This window comes from Ranitomeya variabilis, chromosome 2 (assembly GCF_051348905.1).
Source record: "Ranitomeya variabilis isolate aRanVar5 chromosome 2, aRanVar5.hap1, whole genome shotgun sequence".
In the NCBI taxonomy this organism is placed as follows: Eukaryota; Metazoa; Chordata; class Amphibia; order Anura; family Dendrobatidae; genus Ranitomeya; species Ranitomeya variabilis.
The window spans coordinates 549,786,271-549,799,589 of NC_135233.1; positions in this window are offsets into that span (position 1 = coordinate 549,786,271).

Here is a 13,319-nt window from a genome sequence, read left to right on the forward strand (position 1 = left end):
GAGCTCGGAAGGGAAGGAGCGCCGTTTTGGAATGCAGACTTTGATAGAATTGTCTGCTGGCGTTATGTTGCGTTTGCAGACCCCTAATGAACCTAAACAGTAGAAACCCCCAAGCGACCCCATTTTGGAAAATAGACCCCCCAAGGAACTTATCTAGATATGTGGTGAGAACTTTGAATGCCCAAGTGCTTCACAGAAGTTTATAATGCAGAGTAGTGAAAATAAAAAATATTTTTTTTTCCCACAAAAAAGATTTTTAGCCCCCAAGTTTTTATTTTCACAAGGGTAACAGGAGAAATTGGACCCCAAAAGTTGTTGTCCAATTTATCCCGAGTACGCTGATGCCCCATATGTGGGGGTAAACCACTGTTTGGGCGCACGGCAGAGCTCAGAAGGGAGGGAGCACCATTTGACTTTTTTAGCGCAAAATTGTCTGTCGTGTTTGGAGACCCCCTGATGTACCTAAACAGTGGAAACCCCCCAATTCTAACTCCAACCCTAACTCCAACACACCCCTAACCCTAATCTCAACCCGATCCATAATCCTAATCACAACCCTAACGATAATCACAACCCTAACCCCAAAACAGCCCTAATCTCAACTCTAACCATAACCCTAATCAAAACCCTAAATCCAACACACCCCTAACCCTAATCTCAACCCTAACCTCAAACCTAACCCTAATCCCAATACACCCCTAACCCTAATCCCAACCCTAACCTTAACCCTAATCCAATCCCTAACCCTAATCCCAACTCTATCCCTAACTTTAGCCCCAACCCTAACCCTAATTTTAGCCCCAACCCTAGCCCTAACCTTAGCCCCAATCCTAACCCTAAATTTAACCCTAACCCTAGCCCTAACTTTAACCCCAACCCTAAGGCTACTTTCACACTTGCGTCGTGTGGCATCCGTCACAATCCGTCGTTTTGGACAAAAAACAGATCCTGCAAATGTGCCCACAGGATGCCTTTTTTGCCCATAGACTTGTATTACCGACGGATGGCCACACGTCGCGTCCATCGTGCACTGGATCCGTTGTGTTTTGGCAGACCGCCGTCACAAAAAAAGTTCAATGTAACCGTTTTTTTGTACGTCGCGTCCGCCATTTCCGCGCATGCGTGGCCGTAACTCTGCCCCCTCCTCCCCAAGACATAGACTGGGCAGCGGATGCGTTGAAAAACTGCATCCACTGCCCACGTTGTGCAGAATTTTCACAACGTGCGTCGGTACGTCGGGCTGACGCATTGCGACCGCCCCGTACCGACGCAAGTGTGAAAGAAGCCTAAGGCTACTTTCACACTAGCGTCGTACTCGGCCCATCGCAGTGTGTCGGGCCGACGTACCGACGCTAGCGTTGTCAGCGCCGCTCAATGGGTGCAGAGGATGCTGTTTTTTCAACGCATCCGCTGCCCCATTGTGAGGTGCGGGGAGGCAGGGGCGGAGTTCTGGCCGCGCATGCGCGGTCGGAAATGGCGGACACGTCGCACAAAAAAAGTTACATGTAGCGTTTTTTTGTGCCGACGGTCCGCCAAAGCACGACGCATCCGTCGCACGACAGATGCGACGTGTGGCAATCCGTCGCAATGTGTCGCTAATGCAAGTCAATGGAGAAAAAAACGCATCCTGCAAGCACTTTTGCAGGATGCGTTTTTTCTCCAACGACGCATTGCGACGGAAGCCAAAAAACGCTAGTGTGAAAGTAGCCTAACCCTAACCCTAGCCCTAACCCTAAATTTAGCCCCAACCCTAGCCCTAACCCTAGCCCTAACCCTAGCCCTAACCCTAGCTCTAACCCTAACCCTAGCCCTAATTTTAGCCCCAACTCGTCTCTCCTGCTGGCCGGCAGATGGCAGCAGATGGCGGGCGCACTGCGCATGCGCCCGCCATTTTCTTTGCAGAGGAAGAAGCCGGCCGGCAAGAGGAGACGCAGGAGGACCCGGGGACACCGGGTGAGTATGATAGGGTCCCCGAATCCCCCTATTTCTCTGTCCTCTGATGTGCGATCACATCAGAGGACAGAGAATTACAGATCGCTTTTTTTTTTTTTTTTTTGCGGTCGCCGGTAAACAGTTAATTACCGGCGATCGCAAAACAGGGGTCGGTAAAAACCGACCCCGATCATGTTCTTTGGGGTCTCGGCTACCCCCGGCAGCTGAGACCCCAAAGATCTTCCGGGTGCCGGGCGGCGGGCGCACTGCGCATGCGCCCGCCATTTTTTCCCGGAAAAAAGATGGCGGCGCCCATCGGGAGCCACGAGGAGCACCGGGGGAGATAGGTGAGTATTGGGGGGCTATTGGGGGCCATTGGGGACACTATTTCTCTGTCCTCCGATGTGCGATCACATCGGAGGACAGAGAAATTAAATGGCAAATCGCGTTTTTTTTTTTTTTTGTTGCGACCGCCGGTAAACGGTTAATTACCGGCGATCGCAACTCGGGGGTCGGTAAAAACCCCCCGAATCATGTTCTCTGGGGTCTCGGCTACCCTCGGCAACCGAGACCCCAGAGAAAATCCGACTCTGGGGGGCGCTATTCACTTTTTCCACAGCGCCGTTAATTAACGGCGCTGTGGTTTAAGTACCCTTAGCGGCCGCCGTTAAAAGGCGTATCGGCGGTCATTAAGGGGTTAAATTCTCAACAAGTTTATATACACCTTCCTTGTTTTACAGTACCATATAACAGTTGTTATTTTGGTTAGATTTTCCAAAAAATGAGGAAGTCTGGTGGAAGAGCCCGTGGATGGTGGTTGTCAGCTGGTACTGATGGTGGTGGTGCACAACCAACATCAGACACACCGTCGTAATATGAGGGGCCCTGTGCCAGTACCGCCGCCCACGAGAGAGTGCCCCCCCCCCAGCTCGAACAGTGCTCTACCACTTCCAATACTTACCTCTTCCTGCTCCATCACTGTGTAGTGTGTGTTGTTAAATCCTTCAATGGCACTGCCAATACAAATTTGTTGAAATGATAGATGATAGTTAAAATATACAGGGGCCCTGGCCTCCATTTAGACCAGTTAATACTTTGTGCCTATTACCACTGTCTGCTACTCAGCAGAGGAGCCCACCCCTGTACCTAGCTATGCCACCTGTTTATTTATGAACAATTTTTTGGCAGACAATTTTTTATTATTATTATTATTATTTATTGTTATAGCGCCATTTATTCCATGGCGCTTTACATGGGAGGAGGGGTATACATAATAAAAATAAGTACAATAATCTTAAACAATACAAGTCATAACTGGTACAGGAGGAGAGAGGACCCTGCCCGCGAAGGCTCACAGTGGAATGGTCCACTGTGTCAAAGGCAGCCGACAGGTCGAGGAGGAGGAGGACAGAGTAGTGTTGCTTGCTCTTGGCGGTTAAGAGGTCATTGGTGACCTTAGTTAGGGCAGTTTCAGTGGAATGGTGTGACCGGAAGCCAGATTGTAAGCAGTCAAAGAGGGAGCAAGAAGAGAGATGGGAGGACAGTTCAAGGTTGACGTGTTGTTCCAGTAGTTTGGAGGCATAAGGGAGAAGTGATATAGGGCGATAGCTAGATACAGAGGAAGGGTCAAGAGAGGGCTTTTTGAGGATAGGTGTGATGGAGGCATGTTTAAAGCTTGAGGGGAAAACAGTTGTTAGTGATAGGTTGAAGAGATGGGTTAGGGTTGGGATGAAGACTGTGGTGAGGTTTGGGATGAAGTGGGATGGGAGCGGGTCAAGTGCACAGGTGGTGAGGTGCGATTTTGAGAGTAGAGTGGAGAGTTGATCTTCTGTAATGGGGGAGAAGTTGGTTTTGAGGGCTGGGAAGTCGGGAGGAAGGGCTCTGGGGGTTGTTGACCAAAACTGTCTCTGATGTTATCAATCTGCTTGAAAAATGAGGCAAAGTCTTCAGCTGAGATAAGTGGGGAGGGAGGAGGTGCTGGGGGAAGGAGGAGAGAATTGAAGGTGTTGAATAACTGTTTAGGGTTGTGAGACAGGGAGGATATGAGAGATGAGAAGTAGGTTTGTTTAGCTGTGGCGAGTGTGGTCTTGAAAGTAGTGAGGGACTGTTTGAACGCGATGAAGTGCTCGTTGGAGTGGGATCTTTTCCATCTGCGCTCAGCAGCCCTGGAAGCTCGCCTCAGTTCTTTGGTCAGGCTGGTGTGCCAGGGTTGTCTGTTGATTTTGCGAGCTTTGGTATGTGTAAGTGGGGCAGCAGATTCCAAAGCTACAGCTATTGTGGTGTTATATAGAGTGGCAGCGTCATCCGCATTGTGTAAGGAACTTATGTCTGTGAGAGGGAGGAGGGATTCAGAGAATGAATGTAGGTCAAGATGTTTAAGATTTCTGCGAGGGTGTGAAAGTTTGTGGGGTGGGGATTGTAGACATGGAGTGGAGAGGGAAGAGAATGTGAGAAGGTTGTGGTCAGAGAGAGGAAGAGGTGAGTTAGAGAGGTTAGATAGGGAGCAGAGGCGGGTGAAGATGAGGTCCAGGGTGTGACCATCTTTGTGAGTGGCTGCAGAAGACCATTGAGTGAGGCCGAAGGAGGAAGTGAGAGATAGAAGTTTAGTGGCAGCTGAGAGGGAAGTGTCAATGGGGATGTTGAAGTCGCCCATGATGATAGTGGGGATGTCCGCGGAAAGGAAATGAAGTAGCCAGGTGGTGAAGTGGTCAAAGAAGGTGGTGGCTGGCCCTGGGGGGCGGTAAATGACAGCCAGTTGGAGGTTGGAGGGGGAGTAGATGCGCATAGAGTGCACCTCAAAGGAAGGGAGGGTAACAGAGGGTGGCAGTGGGATTGGGGTGAAGGAGCAGTTATCTGACAGGAGAAAACCAACTCCTCCGCCATGTTTGCTGCTGGGGGGGGGGTGTGAGAAAGGTGGAAGCCATCATAAGAGAGTGCAGCAGAGGAGGCTGTGTCAGAAGGGGTGAGCCAGGTTTCGGTGATGGCGAGGAATGAAAGTTTGGTAGTAACAAAAAGATCATGGATGTAGGAAAGCTTTGTTGCAGACAGAGTGAGCATTCCACAGAGCTCCTGTTAGTGGGACTGGGGAAGCGGGGGCTGGGCGAATGGGTATAAGGTTAGAGAGGTTACGGAAGTTTGTGATAGAGCGTGGATGGGAGGTAGAAATGACTGGCGGAATGTGGTGAAGGAGCAGAGAAAGTGTTAGCAGGGGGGAGCAGGAGAGGGCATGAGGTGGCTGTCTGTGTTTGGAGGCAGAGGATTGTATGTTAAGGAACAGTTTTGAGGAGGAGGTGAGATGGATGGGGAAGACTGAAGCAGAGATAAACAGTTCCTTACTTGGTGTGGGGATTAGGGGAGTTAGCAGAAAGTAAAGGATTATAGGGATGAAAGTGAAAACAAACAGAAACATTGTTTACAGTGACTGGCCAGTTACCTTCAGTTCCTTTCAGGTTCAATTCAAGTTTTAATTCTACTGTTATCTACACACTTTTAGGACACACTTCTAGGAATCACACTGCAGACTAAAGTCATGCAGACTTTTGCTATGCAATATATGTAAAACTAAGTGCGTTCAGGTGTGAAGCAGAGAGGAGTGGTCTCTGCTCATCTTGGTCAGAGAATTAAGTGTGGACCAGATGCATACAATCAAGCCTGAGTAAACAAGGTCATAAATAACACGTTAAGCTGGGGTTAGCTGAAAGGCATACCATGAGAATGCTAGGAGCAGAGGAAAGTCTGTGTGCAAAGCTGGGTGATTTAGCCCACTTTATTATTTGGGCCTATTAACTTAGTCTGCTACTCATTACAATTTTCCGACACTGAGCAAAGCAATATCGCCTGTTTATTTATGAACAATTTTTTGGCAGACATTTAGCCCACTTTATTATTTGGGCCTACTAACTGTGTCTGCCACTCATTACAGTTTTCCTCCACTGAACAAAGCAATGCTGCCTGTTTAGTCCTGTTACCACATTTGAACTGCATTTGGCCTACTTTATTATTTGGGCCTACTAACTGTGTCTGCCAATCATTACAGTTTTACTCCACTGAACAAAACAATGCCGCCTGTTTAGTCCTGTTACCACATTTGAACTGCATTTGGCCTACTTTATTATTTGGGCCTACTAACTGTGTCTGCCAATCATTACAGTTTTACTCCACTGAACAAAACAATGCCGCCTGTTTAGTCCTGTTACCACATTTGAACTGCATTTAGCCTACTTTATTATTTGGGCCTATGTGTTTCCTCCTCATCCTGCCCATTGCCCAGCCACTGCTAGATGAGTCTGCTGGTACATTGACCCAGACCACTACATTCCCATTGCACTCTACACAGCCAGAATCTGACCCTGCTGAAAGTCAGGTTCCCCTTCCCGCATACTATACCACCTTACACGGGGACGAAGAGGAAGGTGCAGATGAAAGTGCAGGTTCCTTCATCAGGTGGGAGGCATACTCGTTGGGGACGTCACTGGCACAGGGCCCCTCATAGTACACAAAAGTGTCTCTGCCAGTGGGAGGCGCCACCCGCCGTCAAACACACCGCCATACTATGAGGGGCCCTGTGCCAGTGCCAACGAGTGGGCCCCCCTGCTTGCTCAGCATCACAGCACTTGCAAAGTTGAAATACTTACCTCTCCCTGCTCCACCGCCGTGATGTATTCCGCGTTTCCTGGTCCCACGAAAATCTTAAGCCAGCCCTACCCCCCCCACAACTTTAGCCAAATGACCCCCAGATTTCAATGCCTAACTATTATTATAAAGTAAATTAAGATTGACAAGCTTAAGTAATAAGAATTGATGTTTTTGGCATTAAAATGGGCACTGTAGGTGTTTTCCTGTCCTCCACTCACTGCCAACTTTGATTCCCCATTGACTTGCATTGGGTTTCGTGTTTCAGTTGGCCCCCGACTTTTTGCAATAATTGGCCGATTTCACCCGACTTTAGACAAAGTCGGGTTTCGCGAAACCCGACTCAATCCGAAAAAAGTCAAAGTCGCTCAACTCTAGTCACGGGTAAGACAAGGCTGGAAAACAGGGCAGACAAAGCGGAGACACAGAGTGGGCAAGACTGGAACACGGAGAAGGCACGGCGGAGACACTGGGCTGACAAGACAGGAATGCAGGGCAAGCACGGAGGAGACACAGGGTTGACAAGGCAAGAATGCAGGACAGGCACGGCAGAGACACAGGGCAGACAAGCCAGGAACGCAGGGCTAGCACGGCGAAGACACAGGGCAGACAAGGAGCAGAGAAAGGTACTGAGACCGGGGAGCCTAGGACATAGGTACGCTGACGAGAAGTACAGAGAAACCTACAAAGCAAAGGCGTCTTACCCCTGAAGACGCCGGGAAGAAATACCCGATGGGCGCTGCCATGTTGGGGCGGAGGCATTGGGTCGCGACCTTCCAGGAGGCTGTGCATGTGCGAAAGAACTAAACGCTGTGACCCAGAGAAGGGAGAAGCAGAGCGGCGTGGGACACAGTCGGGAGCGAGCCGAGGGATAGAAGAAGGCAGGTAAGTATGTGCTGTTGTAACAATTGTGCACACTGTTGTTTTAGTGATGGCTTTAGAGGCTGGTGTCACAGTAGGAGTAGTAGTGGTTGTGGCTACTTTGGCACTAGGTGGTGCTACTGGTGTCTTTGGTCTGGTTTCCTTTACTTTTGGAACAGTGTCTCTGAGTTTTTTTTATGTTTAAGGCGCACCACCCTTTGTCACCAAAATGCCTGGTGTAAGTCACAGTATCCCCTGGGTACAGGTCCCTGTCCGGGTGTCCTTCTCTGAGATGGGACTCCACGTCTCTCCTATTGATGAATACCTCAGCGTACAGGCCTGGCTCCTTAAGAAACCCCCAACCTCTTTTTAGCTTGAAGGCCACTACAGTGCCCTGCCTCAGCGGGGCCTCGTATATTTGTTTGTCTTTGCGGGCCTGAGCCTTAGCTCATAGATCCCTTTCATCAAAGGCTTTGCGCCCAGCCTGGTACTCCTTGTCCTTTTCCTCCCACTTATAGGCGAGCTGCTGTTGGTACTCCTCCCAGCTAAGGACTTCCATGACCTCTCCTTCCTTCCTTTCCATCCCAGGGAACCCCATTAGATCTGGGACAGGTCCCAGGGTTCACCCAGCGGTATACAGTCTTTTCAGCGTATAATTCACTGGGCATACTGGTGGGCTGGATAGGGGCTCTCATATGGCTTTCCATCTCCTTGGCCTGGTCCCATTCTCCCAGGATCTGAATCCTTCTGGATCCATAGCGTGGTGGTGCAGCTAGCGGGCTGTTATGATCCTAGTGGCAAGGATCACAAATAGGACTAGCTAAGTAACTAAACCGACTACAAACTCTGGGGAAGTGGTAACTGAATTGACCGCAACCTGATCCTATCCGCAAACAACTATAGGCAGCCGTGGAACGTTACCTGAAATTCTAGACGTCTCTTCACGGCCTGAGAAACTGACTATTCCTAGAGGGAACGAAAGTCCTCACTTGCCTCAGTGAAATGACCCCAAAGATATAGAATAGCCCCCCACAAATATTAACGGTGAGTTAAGGGGAAAGCACAAACGCAGAGATGAAATTAGATTTAGCAAATGAGGCCCGCTAACACTAGAAAGCAGAAAATAGAAAGGGAGCTGTGCGGTCAATTAAAAACCCTATTCAAAATATCCACGCAGAGATCGCTCGAGCCCCCGCACCAACTAACGGTGCGGGGGAAGCAACTCTGTACCCCAGAGCAAACCAGCAGAAGAAATAACATATTAGCAAGCTGGACTAAACTCATCATACACAGAAATCATATTGCAGACTGATGAGCAAAAAATAATTAAACAGAACTTAGCTTCTCCTGAAGAGACTGAAACCGAAGATAATCAGGAGTAATCAGAATAGCACTGAGTACATTGACAGCCGGCAACAAGTGGAAGTGGAACAGAGCTAAATAGGAAACTCCCAAGTGAATAACGAGGCAGCTGATCAGCCACAGACCCGCAGGATAACAAACAAAGCCACCAGGGGGAGCCCAAAACAAAAGTCACACAATACCACCTGTGACCACAAGAGGGAGCCTGAAAACAGAGTTCACAACAGTACCCCCACCTTGAGGAGGGGTCACCGAACCCTCATCAAAACCCCCAGGGTGATCAGGGTGAGCCACATGGAAGGCACGAACCAAATCGGTCGCATGAACATCAGAGGCGACAACCCAGGAATTATCCTCCTGACCATAGCCCTTCCATTTAACCAAATACTGAAGCCTCCGTCTAGAAATACGAGAATCCAAGATCTTCTCCACCACGTATTCCAATTCTCCCTCAACCAGCACAGGGGCAGGAGGCTCAACCGGAGGACCCACAGGCACCACATACCTCCGCAACAACGACCGATGAAACACATTATGAATAGCAAACGATGCTGGGAGGTCCAAACGAAATGACACAGGGTTAAGGACTTCCAAAATCTTATAAGGACCGATAAACCGAGGCTTGAACTTAGGAGAGGAGACCTTCATAGGAACAAAGCGAGAAGACAACCACACCAAGTCCCCAACGCGAAGTCGGGGACCCACACAGCGACGGCGGTTGGCAAAGTGCTGAGCCTTCTCTTGTGACAGCTTCAAATTGTCCACAACATGATTCCAAATCTGATGCAACCTATCCACCACAACATCCACTCCAGGACAGTCAGAAGGCTCCACCTGACCCGAGGAAAAACGAGGATGAAACCCCGAATTACAAAAAAAAGGAGAAACCAAAGTAGCAGAACTAGCCCGATTATTAAGGGCAAACTCGGCCAATGGCAAAAAAGTCACCCAGTCGTCCTGATCAGCAGAAACAAAACATCTCAAATAGGTTTCCAAGGTCTGATTAGTTCGTTCGGTTTGGCCATTCGTCTGAGGATGGAAGGCCGACGAAAAAGACAAATCAATGCCCATCTTAGCGCAAATGGTCCGCCAAAATCTAGACACAAACTGGGATCCTCTGTCGGAAACAATATTTTCAGGGATCCCATGCAAACGAACCACATTTTGAAAAAACAGCGGAACCAACTCGGAGGAGGAAGGCAACTTAGACAAGAGCACCAAATGGACCATCTTAGAAAAACGATCACACACCACCCAGATGACAGACATTCTCTGAGAGACAGGGAGATCCGAAATAAAATCCATGGAAATGTGCGTCCAAGGCCTCTTCGGGACAGGCAAAGGTAACAGCAAACCACTGGCACGAGAACAGCAAGGCTTAGCCCGAGCACAAATTCCACAAGACTGCACAAAGGAACGCACATCCCGCGACAAGGAAGGCCACCAAAAGGACCTGGCCACCAAATCTCTGGTACCAAATATTCCAGGATGGCCCGCCAACACCGAAGAATGAACCTCGGAAATAACTCTGCTGGTCCATCTATCTGGGACAAACAGTCTCTCCGGTGGACAACGTTCAGGTCTATCCGCCTGAAACTCCTGCAGCACTCGTCGCAAATCTGGGGAGATGGCAGACAAAATCACCCCTTCTCTGAGAATACCAGCCGGCTCTGAATCTCCAGGAGAGTCAGGCACAAAACTCCTAGAAAGAGCATCAGCCTTTACATTCTTCGAACCAGGCAGGTACGAGACCACGAAATCAAAACGAGAGAAAAACAACGACCAACGAGCCTGTCTAGGATTCAGCCGCTTGGCCGACTCGAGATAAATCAGATTCTTGTGATCAGTCAAGACCACCGCACGATGCTTAGCTCCCTCGAGCCAATGTCGCCACTCCTCAAATGCCCACTTCATAGCCAACAACTCCCGATTACCGACATCATAATTCCGCTCGGCAGGCGAAAACTTTCTTGAAAAGAAAGCACATGGCTTCATCACAGAGCCATCGGCGCTTCTCTGCGACAAAACAGCCCCCGCTCCAATCTCGGAAGCATCAACCTCGACCTGGAAAGGAAGAGAGACATCTGGCTGACATAAGACCGGAGCCGAAGAAAACCGGCGCTTCAGCTCCCGAAAGGCCTCCACAGCCGCAGGAGACCAGTTAGTAACATCAGAACCTTTCTTGGTCAAATCCGTCAAAGGCTTAACAACACCAGAAAAATTAGAGATGAAGCGACAGTAAAAATTAGCAAAACCCAAGAACTTCTGAAGACTCTTAACAGATGTAGGCTGCGTCCAGTCATGAATAGCCTGAACCTTGACTGGGTCCATCTCAATAGTAGAAGGAGAAAAAATGAAACCCAAAAAAGAAACCTTCTGGACTCCAAAAAGACATTTTGAGCCCTTCACAAATAAAGCATTGGCACGCAGGACCTGAAACACCATCCTGACCTGCTTAACATGGGACTCCCAATCATCAGAAAAAAAACAGAATATCATCCAGATACACAATCATAAATTTATCCAGATATTCGCGGAAGATGTCGTGCATAAAAGACTGAAAGACAGAAGGAGCGTTAGAAAGTCCAAAAGGCATCACCAAGTACTCAAAATGGCCTTCGGGCGTATTAAATGCAGTTTTCCATTCATCACCCTGCTTAATACGCACAAGGTTATACGCACCACGAAGATCTATCTTGGTGAACCAACTAGACCCCTTAATGCGAGCAAACAGATCAGATAACAATGGCAAAGGATACTGAAATTTGACCGTGATTTTATTTAGAAGGCGATAATTAATACAAGGTCTCAGAGAACCATCCTTCTTAGCCACAAAAAAGAACCCCGCACCAAGAGGGGAGGAGGAGGGGCGAATAAGTCCTTTCTCCAAAGACTCCTTTATATAACTCCGCATGGCAGCATGCTCCGGCACTGACAAATTGAAAAGTCGTCCCTTAGGAAACTTACTACCAGGAATCAAATTTATAGCACAATCACAATCCCTATGAGGAGGTAGAGAACTGAGTTTGGGCTCATCAAATACATCCTGGTAGTCTGACAAAAACGCAGGGACTTCAGAAGGAGTGGATGAAGCAATTGACACCACAGGAGCGTCGCCATGAATTCCCTGACAACCCCAACTTGACACAGACATTGCTTTCCAATCCAGGACTGGATTATGAGTCTGCAACCATGGCAGACCCAACACGACAACATCATGCAAATTATGCAGCACAAGAAAGCGAATCACCTCCTGATGAACAGGAGTCATGCACATGGTCACTTGTGTCCAGTACTGAGGTTTATTCGTAGCCAATGGCGTAGCATCAATTCCCCTTAGTGGAATAGGGAATTTTAAAGGCTCCAAAACAAAACCACAGCGCCTGGCAAATGACAAGTCCATCAGACTCAGGGCAGCACCTGAATCTACAAAAGCCATAACCGGGTAAGATGACAAGGAACAAATCAGGGTAACAGACAAAATGAACTTAGGCTGTAAAGTACCAATGGTGACAGATTTATCAACCTTTTTTTTGCACTTAGAGCATGCTGAGATAACATGAGCTGAGTCACCACAGTAAAAGCACAACCCATTTTGCCGTCTATAATTTTGCCGTTCACTTCTGGTCAGAATTCTATCACATTACATAGACTCAGGTGTCTGTTCAGAAGACACCGCCAAATAGTGCGCAGGTTTGCGCTCCCGCAAACGCCGATCAATCTGAATGGCCAGAGTCATTGACTCATTCAGACCTGCAGGCGTAGGGAACCCCACCATGACATTCTTAATGGCCTCAGAAAGACCTTTTCTGAAATTTGCAGCCAGGGCACACTCATTCCACTGAGTAAGCACCGACCATTTCCGAAATTTCTGGCAGTACACCTCTGCTTCATCTTGCCCCTGAGAGAGGGCCAACAACGCTTTTTCAGCCTGGTTCTCAAGATTAGGTTCCTCATAGAGCAATCCAAGGGCCAGAAAAAACGCATCAACACTGAGCAATGCCGGATCCCCTGGCGCCAATGCGAAGGCCCAATCTTGAGGGTCACCACGCAAGAAAGAAATTATAATTTTAACTTGCTGAACGGAATCACCAGAGGAACGAGGTTTCAAAGAAAGAAACAATTTACAATTGTTCTTAAAATTCAGGAACCTAGATCTATCTCCAGAAAACAACTCCAGAATAGGTATTCTAGGCTCTGACATAGGACTGTGAACAACAAAATCCTGAATACTTTGTACCTTTGCAGCAAGATGATCTACACTGGAGGCCAAACTCTGAATATCCATATCAGCAGCTGAGTTCAGAGCCACACCAAAATTAAGAGGAAGAGAGAAGCTAGACACACAGCAGCTAAACACACGGCAAAAAAAAAAATAAAAAAAAAAATTCTCAAGGCTTCTTTTCTCCTGCTTCTGCCATGCAATTAACACTTTACAGGCCGGCTGTACTGTTATGATCCTAGTGGCAAGGATCACAAATAGGACTAGCTAAGTAACTAAACCGACTACAAACTCTGGGGAAGTGGTAACT